Here is a 10,000-nt window from a genome sequence, read left to right on the forward strand (position 1 = left end):
CATCGTTTTTATCTCTTTCAAACGACAATGAAGACAGAAAAAAAGGACGATCTCGTTTTATAACGTCCTAATTTAACCCTTGATCTTTGATCAGATCTTCTCTCGTTATTTCCACCACAACAAACGAAAGTCATTTCGACTTTTACATCTGTATAATCATTCCCGTCTGGAACATCATTACCATCTCTTTGTGAGCGACAAAATACATCATCATTTCAAGTAATTCCTTGTACAAATGCATACGAGCATAAGCGGTTACATAAGCTGCATGAACTACATTACCTTTACAGTTAGGTATAACAGCTTCAGGTTTTTTTATGTCCATGACATAAAACAGTGAGTGGGTTAAGAATACGAAAAACTCGTTCTCTCATGCTACTATCTGTGATAAAATCAAAAAATTTACCAGAATCATGTGTTAATGTTGTAATACGTCTATCAAGTCTCCGAGCCCAACAACCCCAAAAAGAATTCACTAAAAGTTTCGACGAAGAACGCATGACAGGATTATCCTCAATTTTATCATAATCAAGTTTTATGCCTTCTTTGTCTTCATATCTCTTTATATAACTTTGTTCCTTCTCTTCACTTTCACAACCTTGAGGCCAACCCGATTTTTCTTGTTTTACTTACAGAAATTTTTTGACAAAAGAAGCGAACAAATCACCATCTTTCGCCCGATAGTCCCACACCTCATAGATCTCAACTATTTCATAACCTAACTCTACCGCTTTATAAATTTCAACAGTCGTCCAACACCCCTCAAAAGATCTCTCTTCATCTGAGTGAATGCATTTCAAGATGAATTTTTGATCTGAAGCACATTTTTTACAAAGTGTAAAAATAAGTTTCTCATCTCTTCTTTCCACTTTAATCTTAGTTGGTAAAAGAGGATAAAATAATTTTCTTGGGGGAAGCATAAGACACCTCATCAAACCAAAATACTCATTAATAGAATAATCAAAGATGAAAGAAGGACCCCTAATGACAACCGGATGACCGATGGAAAATTCTCGGTATTTCATGACATATGGGTAAAGTGATGTAAAATCAACAGCTTTCACACACTCGATCGATAAGTCACACTCTTTCAACAGACAACACGCCTCCGTTCTTCTTCCAAAAAGAGCGTCTCGAGGATCTATAGGGGGTTTATGAAACTTAAGATAGGGTTCTATCACCTCTAAATGTTCTTTTATTTTATCATCTACATCTCTCATTCTTTCTCATTCACACTCTCAAATAGAAATAACATTATACCCCGCACTTCGAACTTTTGAAAGTCTATTCTGCGATTCAAAACGCAACAATTTTGCTATTTTTCCTTTGTGAAAACATAAAAAATTATCTGAATAACATCTATCGCATCCATGAAACAGACAACCTAAAAACTCCAAAACATCGTTAGATTCCTCATGATAACCATCCACTCTCATCATCTCATTTCCAACTTTCACTCTTCTTTCTCCTTTCTCTTTCCCAGAGTATTCAAGCTCTCCGGTATGATAAAAAAGATCTTGATATTTCAACCATTCCAAACCAATCTTAGATTGAGTGTGATTCTTTACATAATTAGTCTTAGGAATAAGACCTATCTTATTAGGAGAAATAGTTGTTCTCCAAACTGCATTTGTGAAACTTGCTGTTGTACAATTCCCAATCCCGATGTGTAAACCACCAGTAGTTTCATACATGGCTTTCCAAAAAGCTAACCAACTTAACCTTAAAACATTGACATCATCTCGACAATAATCTAAAATTTCTATCTGAAAATCCCAATCTCCGATCTCGTCATTCAAATACTTTCTCCCCCACTCCAAATACCACTCTTCAAATTCTTTAAATTTTTCTTTGTCATAAACTTAGTGCCAAAGAAGTGAGCAGGGGGGATGGGACCGACATAATCTTGATGTTCGGGAGTATTAAATTCATGAGGAAACATTCCTTTCTTCACAGGTAAATTAAATGTCTTAGGTAATTTTTCTAATCTGCATTGTAAAAACCTAAAACTATCAAATAATCTGAACTTTTTTCCCCAAACTTATCTTCAAAGAAACTTTCCCATCAAAAAGTATATTCAGATCATCACAACTCTCATCACAAATCGTCTGCAAAAGAAAAAAACTGTCAAAACGAGCAGTGTTATGACCTACTATAGTGTAATATTTTCCACTAGCAACTAAACTCTTTTCACCTTTAAATAAAAAATCTGCAAATTCTTTCAAACAATTCTCTCCCAAAAACACTCTTTCTTCTCCATCTTCAAACTGAAATACAATGAGATTGGGGACAAAAATAAACCTTTGTTTTTTCTCATCCCACACTTTCATGGTCTCAATGTCAAAAAAACAATACTCCCCTCTCTTCACATCTATTCGATTTCTGAATTTTTGATTTGAAAGATCTAGAGGTTGAAGAAAACATGTATGAGTGTCTAAGCTGACCATTCGCTTACACGAAGCACACTTTGAAGCATAACACTCATGTACCTGAGGTGTTTTAGTGTTCGAATAAGCATTTTTACCCACACTAACACCGTTTTTAGCTTTCAAATCTCGTCCACAATTTCTACATGCAACAAGATTATCACATGTAGCCGTATTTGCAGAAAACATTCTAGATTTACCGATTGTCAAATGATTATCAAAACATTCCTTACTCTTAAAAATTCTAAAACACGAATCACATTGTAAACTATCACTACCCTCCTTATCCGACATGCAAACACATTTACAATTCAAACATAAATCCTTTTCACATCGATGTGCCCTGACACGATTTCTCAAGAATTGAAAACATTTCAGACAGAGTCTACCCTCTTTACCCAACAAAGAATTAACACTCTTCACTAAATAAAAATGAGAATCGTTAAGATATAAAATTATCGGTTCCTCACGCGAATTTCTATTACAATTTAAAATAGGAGTATTATAATTTTGTCTACTTATGACACATATAGGATGAGAACAATACTCATCCAAACTAGATATTCGTTTCACTCCCTCTAAATTCAATTCAATAGATGGTAATCCTGCTCTTCGCAATAACATCTGACAAGACCTTCTCATCACTCTACCTTTTAAATGAGAAGGAGGGGGGATAGACTCCCCATTGGCCAATCGTAAGCCTAAAATCAAAGCCACGACTCCACAAAATGGGTCCATTTTTCTTGGAACCTCATAAAGAGAACGAGTGTTTACTAATACTTGCTCGAATTTTCTCCCATACGAATTTAACACATATCTGGTCGGATATCCTCCTCCACTAGGAAGATGAACATGGTAAACTTCAATTCTAAAACTTCCATCATCCAAACTCACATCCTCATTCGATTGAATGACAAAACCAAATTTTTCAGCTAAATCTTTAACCTGATGTAACGGAAGAGAAAAACCACCATCTTTAAACCCATCAGAAGAAACGAAAATCTCTACATAATCATTAGGATGAAAATTAGATCTCATATGAGAATAAATTTCTTAAACAATTGAATGAAAACCTTCAAAAACATCTTCAGCATGAAAATTTGGATCTAAGACAAAATTATCTGCCATTCCGTCCACTCCAAACCTTTCGTTATCGTAGATCCAATGTGATCTCAAATTCACATCTGGTCCATTGAAGTTCAAATGTAATTGGATAGGATTAACATCTCTTCCTCCGAATTGTGGTATTTCTTCTTCTTCTTCTTCTTCTTCTTCTAAGATTCTGGTAACAACGTCTTCCAAACTATCATCTAATTCGAATTCATCCTCCTCCTCTAAAATTTGTCTAACAAGTTTCTCTAGATCATTCATAACCATTAGCATAAAGCTCACAGTCAACCATCAATGATTTGTAGTCCTCCTAAAACGAAAATAAACGATTTTTCACAAAAAACTCTTTTCCAAAAAAATTTTTTTTTTTAATTTTCCAACCTCTTTATCCTTCTTCAAGTCGGCTGAACTGTCGACAAACCAAGCCGTTCCATCAACGAGAATTGGCTCGGGAGCCCAACGACAATCGGTCGTCGTCGCCTCACGACAACGAACAAAAGGGTTCGGAATTATTCGAAAAACCACTTCTTTCTCTCGTTTTGATATCTTCAAACGCAGATGGTACATTTTCGGTCTCGTCATACAAAGACTCAAATCTTAGCGAAGGTTCCATCAACAGACGAAACAACGAGAACACAAAGGCAAACATGGTGAATATGTCATTGGACTTCAGATGAGACAAAGGTCATATTTATATGAAAAGAACCATGACACGCACACAAAATGATTTCAGACAAACAAAAGATTTTATTACCATTCATTCCATTCCTTCTAATCTAATACAACTATAATATCCGGTTAACGCCTCTATAATCAGATTAACCATGCCGAGTCTTAAATCCGAAAATTTCGTCTGACGCAAAAACCACGAAGGTAAATGCGTCTCATCATTTAACAAAAAGAAAAGAAAATCGTCTACTTCTTCAATATATTCACTAAGATCACAATCATAGTCAGAACGAATATTTATTTTATATGTTCGTAATCGACATGAAATCTTCCTCTTCTCTGCGTCTTCCATCTTTTGACCATTCAAAATTCTTAACATAACCTTATGTCCAGAAGCTAATCGGGTCACGACCTCTCTTATCGCTTAACATACTTGGACTGAAAATAGAAAGAACAAGGAAAAAACATCACGTCCACAACGGACAAACAGGGAATTCATAAAATTCCCAAGGTGACAGTTCTAACCACTTGAAAAACATTGAATATTTTATCATTTAATTCCAACGTCTCAGCCATTTTTCTTCTCCTTATGTTCATCCAACGAGTTCTCAACAACAAATGAAAAACAAAGTCAGAAAACAACGTTTTTTACTCCTTTCAACAAAAATGCATCCATAAAAGTTCTCTATTATGTAAATATGTCTTCCTGCCTCCTTCGTCCACAGCAATGAAACGGTAATAATATCCATCATCATTATCAATGGAAGGTATTGTTCGTCTGACGCGTGACTGAAATCCACCCGTCCAATGTTTGACCTCACACCATTCCATAAAAGATTTCAAGACCATCATTCCTTCTTTCGGCCACGAAGATTTACAACATTTACATTCTTTACCGCAAAAACGTGTGGCACAAGTCAATGTATATATTTTCCACAACAACTCGTCACATCCCTTCTCCCATCTTCCAACTCTAAATTGCAAAAGTAACACACAGCAAGATAAAGTGTCATGTTTTCCTTTCTTCTTAAAAAGGGGATGTTGGGACTAAGACACAGACAAACTCAAATGACCTTTTTTCTGTTAAAACGTTTTATTTATCATTCATAAAAACAATGACATTTTTCAGCTTCACAAAAATATGGAAAACCAAACTCTTTATAAATGATGTTTTCCATAAATCTTATCTGTCTGATAAAATATAAACCCACACCATCGAGAAGAAACTTTTCAGATGATTTTCCTTTCAAAATAAGATTCAACAATGTCACATAATCTCTCCTATCAATATGGTTAGAAGGTAAAACTTCTAATTCGGATAAAAGCATTTCTATCATCCTCTCTCTAAAAATCTGGCGAGTCAATCTTCGTGAAAAGCCTGAAGTAGCTTTCATTTCTTCTTCCACTTTATTCAACTCTTTCATCATCTTCTTCATCGAAAATGCCACCTTCTTTCTTCTTCTTTCCTCCCACGAGTGGATCTTCCTCAAACTCCTCTATAAACATAACAAACAAAAATCATCTAATCAAGTTACCTCAGCAAATCCAAAATAAAAATTGTAAACCTACCACATCAAAATCCAAGATAAAACTAAAAACCATTAATTAATCTATCTTTTTTACCGTCAACACCATGCCAATCAAACAACAATTGAAAAAATTCTCCATCTCTTTTTCTTCTTGTTTTAGTGTAACTTCCATTTCCCTCTTCTCTTCATCATCTTTGATAAGGAAAACTTTCTCTCTCTCATTCTTCAACCATTCCAACAATCTATCCCTCTCCTCCACTACCTTTCCAAACATTTCAACCCTCCATGCACCAAATAAATCCACATACACAATGTATAATTGTGTGACCTTTTTATCATAATCTTTCTTATGAAGTTGAACACAATTCATCTCTTCTTCCTTCACTTCGGCAGCATTCCATTTTTCATGCAAATCAACAACTCTTAAACTTTCTACTCCACCAACAACCTCTCTCAAGCCATCAGATTCTCGTCCGCCTTCCGCCATCTCTGATTTTTTTCTAATATATAAAAACACGTATCACCTTACCTTCCACTTGCCTTCTCATTTTCTCTACGTCACGACATTCCAAGATAGACTGCAACATAATTCCTACTTCTTCATCCTCCCTCTCGAATTCATTTTCCAATAATTCGTTCTCTTCGGTGCCCGGAAAATGAGAAAAAAAAAGCTTTTGCTTCCATCAGCCAACCTAAGATCTTCTCTCTCTCTCTCGTATAATAAATCGTTGAAATCTGCGTCAAATCTAGGACCGGGGGAAATTCTGTTCAACATATCGTAAAAACGAGCCGTAACTTGTTCAAAACTTCGCTTCTGAAAACGAACTTCAGTATGATTCTGAATATTTTCATCAGAACCTCCAATGGTGTCATTTTTGCACTTTCGCGACAAAGTCGAAGATATAAACTCTTCCAGTAAATTATCACTGTCTGCTCGTCGTTCTTCTCTGTTAACAGATTCAGTTTCCTCCGCCATATTCTTCAGAACATATGGATAAACTGAGACAATATCAATATAGTCCGCCTCTGAAACGCCATCTCTCCGACCTCGAGTCTCGGCCCCAGTCTTCACGGTCAAAAACAACTCATTAATATTATCACCCTCATTAGCATATTATAACACAACCTCATTTGCATAAAAAGTGTCAGCTAAGTCCCAATATACTACTCTGTTTGCACGGAGGGAGAGACAATCCTTGCGCTAGGAAGAACCGAGTGGACAAAGCATTTTTTTTGCATGCTTTACAATGCTGAATACTTCGGTTTGGCCAGTTTGGTTCACAATTGGTAGAACGAGGTTGCTGAACGCTGGCAGCTGGAATTTCTATTACTAGAATTATCCAAAGGGAAGTAGTTTACATGGTTGCGCTAATCTGAGCAAAGTACTCTCTTGTTGGAAAGTATTGCATTTACTTTGGGGTTGAAGTTAAAGCAGAAAACATGTACAAGCAAAACCAATGTTTATATTTGGGATTGGCAGTTTAAAAGTGTTTTAGTAAGTTATTACTTCCTTTATCATATTTCCTGTCGATAAATTATAGAAAACATGGGGATGGCTTAAGCTTATTAGCTTAAAAATCCAATCATCGTTTTCCTTCACAAAATGTGTTTGACTACGGCAAAATCGCACAAGAACATCAGCAGCAGCGGCCGAGTCCTTCACAAAGCGTGTGTAGCTATCTAAAACGCACTACAGCATACGTTCCCGGAAATATCTGCCATTAATTTTTCCAATTTATTATCTCAGTATAGTTGAACACAGGGTGCCTTCGATTGGGAAATCCGGATTTAGATCTTAAAATCTGGATCTTCGGATTTTCAGTCGAACACGCAGTCGCGGATCTCACTAATTTAAAGTCTTCCTGACATGGATTTCCAATATGTGAAATCCGCGACAAAATCCGTTTATCAGATTTTGTGTTCAACTGGAAATCAAAAGATCCAGATTTTAAGATCTAAATCCAGATTTCCCAATCGAAAGCACCCATAGTTTTAACTCACTCCATTTGCCTCAAAAACTCTTGTCATGACCGTCCGTGAACCGCCTTTCCATTTTTTAATCAGTAACAGGAATGTTCCGAGTAAAAGGAACTTGATCGATGTCAAGTTTATTATTGGCGCCACGGAATTTTGAACGAGCCAATTAAAAAGAGACGAGGCTCGCAGTTTCTGACGATGACAATCGGGAACAGACGTTCGTTTCGGGAAAATGAGCCAGCCATTTTGTAACTTTTGTCTCTGAAAGTTTCCGAGTTATTGGATGGGAGCTACAATAGCTATCACTCCTTCTCAAGTTTGCTTCCGTGAATCCATCCGGTAAACATTTTTTTTAATCCGCTAACATTTAATTCCAGAAGCGTAACTTGGGTAAATAAAGCTTTCAATTCCACGACAGAACGCAGAACCACATGCTCAGTTATTTTTCAGAAGCTTTTATTTGTTTACTACTTATTATAAAAAAACGCTGGCCTTTGTTTTTTCACGTGCGTACAACAATCCTGCACAAATAACTTGACCTTATGGCGGAATCCTTGGTCTCTTGCATAATGACGTCATCACGTTAAAGAGCCTCAAGTGGCTCCAAGTCGGTAACTTCTGGAAAGTGAGATGGCGGCGTAACCACTTGTTAAATATATCAATGACCTTTGTTTTGTGGCTTTCATAAACTTGGCCACTGGGACAGACTTAATTACGCGTTACGCGCAAGCAGGAAACCAAACGGGCCGTCGAGGTTACCGAGTCCTGCGTGCAACATTTAAATTTTTTCTCAGATCTCGTAATTTTTTTCCAGTCAAGATCGCTGTGAATCAGTAAGGAGGACACATTCACGAAATATTTATTAACAAAGAGGCTCTGCTTGTGCAACATCATCGTATTGGTGGTGAGTGTCCGAGATAAAAGGTTAGCATTCGTGTAGACATGTCGAGTATATATTCAGATATATTCCACATTTGTAGCTAACACACACCGGTATTGAGATTTTCAACGACTGAATAGATTCAATTTTTTTCATGTCAATATTTTTGCGATTTGGATGTCCTTTTTTGGTAGTTTGATCAAAAGACATTTTGTATTGTACTGTATGTGAGAGCCGATGTGCGTGACAACATGAAGCTCTTGGCTATGGCGTGGCGCCGCATAAACTCGCGTGTGCGTGGCACTGTTTGCGTGTGTTGGAATCAAATTGATCTTACTGAAATACCAGCACTTTCGCGTGACGTGGCCACGCGACAAAAACAAACTCCAGTTTTCAACTTGCACAAGCTCGGCATTCAATTGAAAGTACGTATCAACTAATTATCATACTTTAAAAAACGGCTCTGTTGGATGGAGCAAACTTTCTCTATGGGATTATTTACATTCTTGCGATTTGGTAACGAAAGAAACAACCGACCGTGACCTCACTTCCTGTACACATTTCTAAAAAAAGGTGATCAGGCTGAAAGTTTCGCGCCAAGGTGACTAAAGAATGATAATTAGTTGAAACTTTCCATCATGGGAATGGCGATTCGGTAACAAAACAAACAACCGATTGACGTCACTTCCCGTCAACGAAAAAAGTGATGTGGAATGGGAGAAAGTGCACAGAATCCCCAAACAACCACAATCAAGACATTGAACCGATTTGTAAAATATTAGAGCACTTTCCGATTTATCATAGAGAGGGTATGGCCAATTTTTCAAGGTAGGATAACTTTTAATTCTCATGGTACACGTTTCAACTTCTGTGGATCACATTTTTAAATGGTGTCTTTACTACTAAAAAGATTCTGAAGGTCCGTATTTCTTGACTAGAGCAATGAAAGATAGAAATATCATTGTAGTTAGATAAGCAACTAGCCGTTGTGAGCAAGCCCGAAAAACAAGATTTACGCTAACCTGTCAGAATTCCTCAAAATAGTCATATAACGCAAGTGAATTGTAGCTTCCTCGTATTTTCGCGGCCAGGTTTGCACTTGATTAGATGAGCGTCATGAGCGTCTTGAAGTGCCCCATTAAGTCCAAGCGTCATCTATGTATTTACAACAATCTAGTGAACACTTTCGCAACATTTTTTGTTACTTGAGCAGTAGATTTAGGGCGACACTGTGACATATATCGGGTGCATTTACTCCATCTTTTTAAAGAAAACTGTAGTGTCCAGTTATGAAAATATTTGGTAGATTAGCTTTTTCCCATGCATCTAATTAGGTGCAAATCTTGAATAATTAACATAATTATGATCTGGTTATGTGAATTTTAGGGTGTCAAATAGCAATTCCCTGG

Source organism: Montipora capricornis, chromosome 7, assembly GCF_036669925.1.
Source record: "Montipora capricornis isolate CH-2021 chromosome 7, ASM3666992v2, whole genome shotgun sequence".
In the NCBI taxonomy this organism is placed as follows: Eukaryota; Metazoa; Cnidaria; class Anthozoa; order Scleractinia; family Acroporidae; genus Montipora; species Montipora capricornis.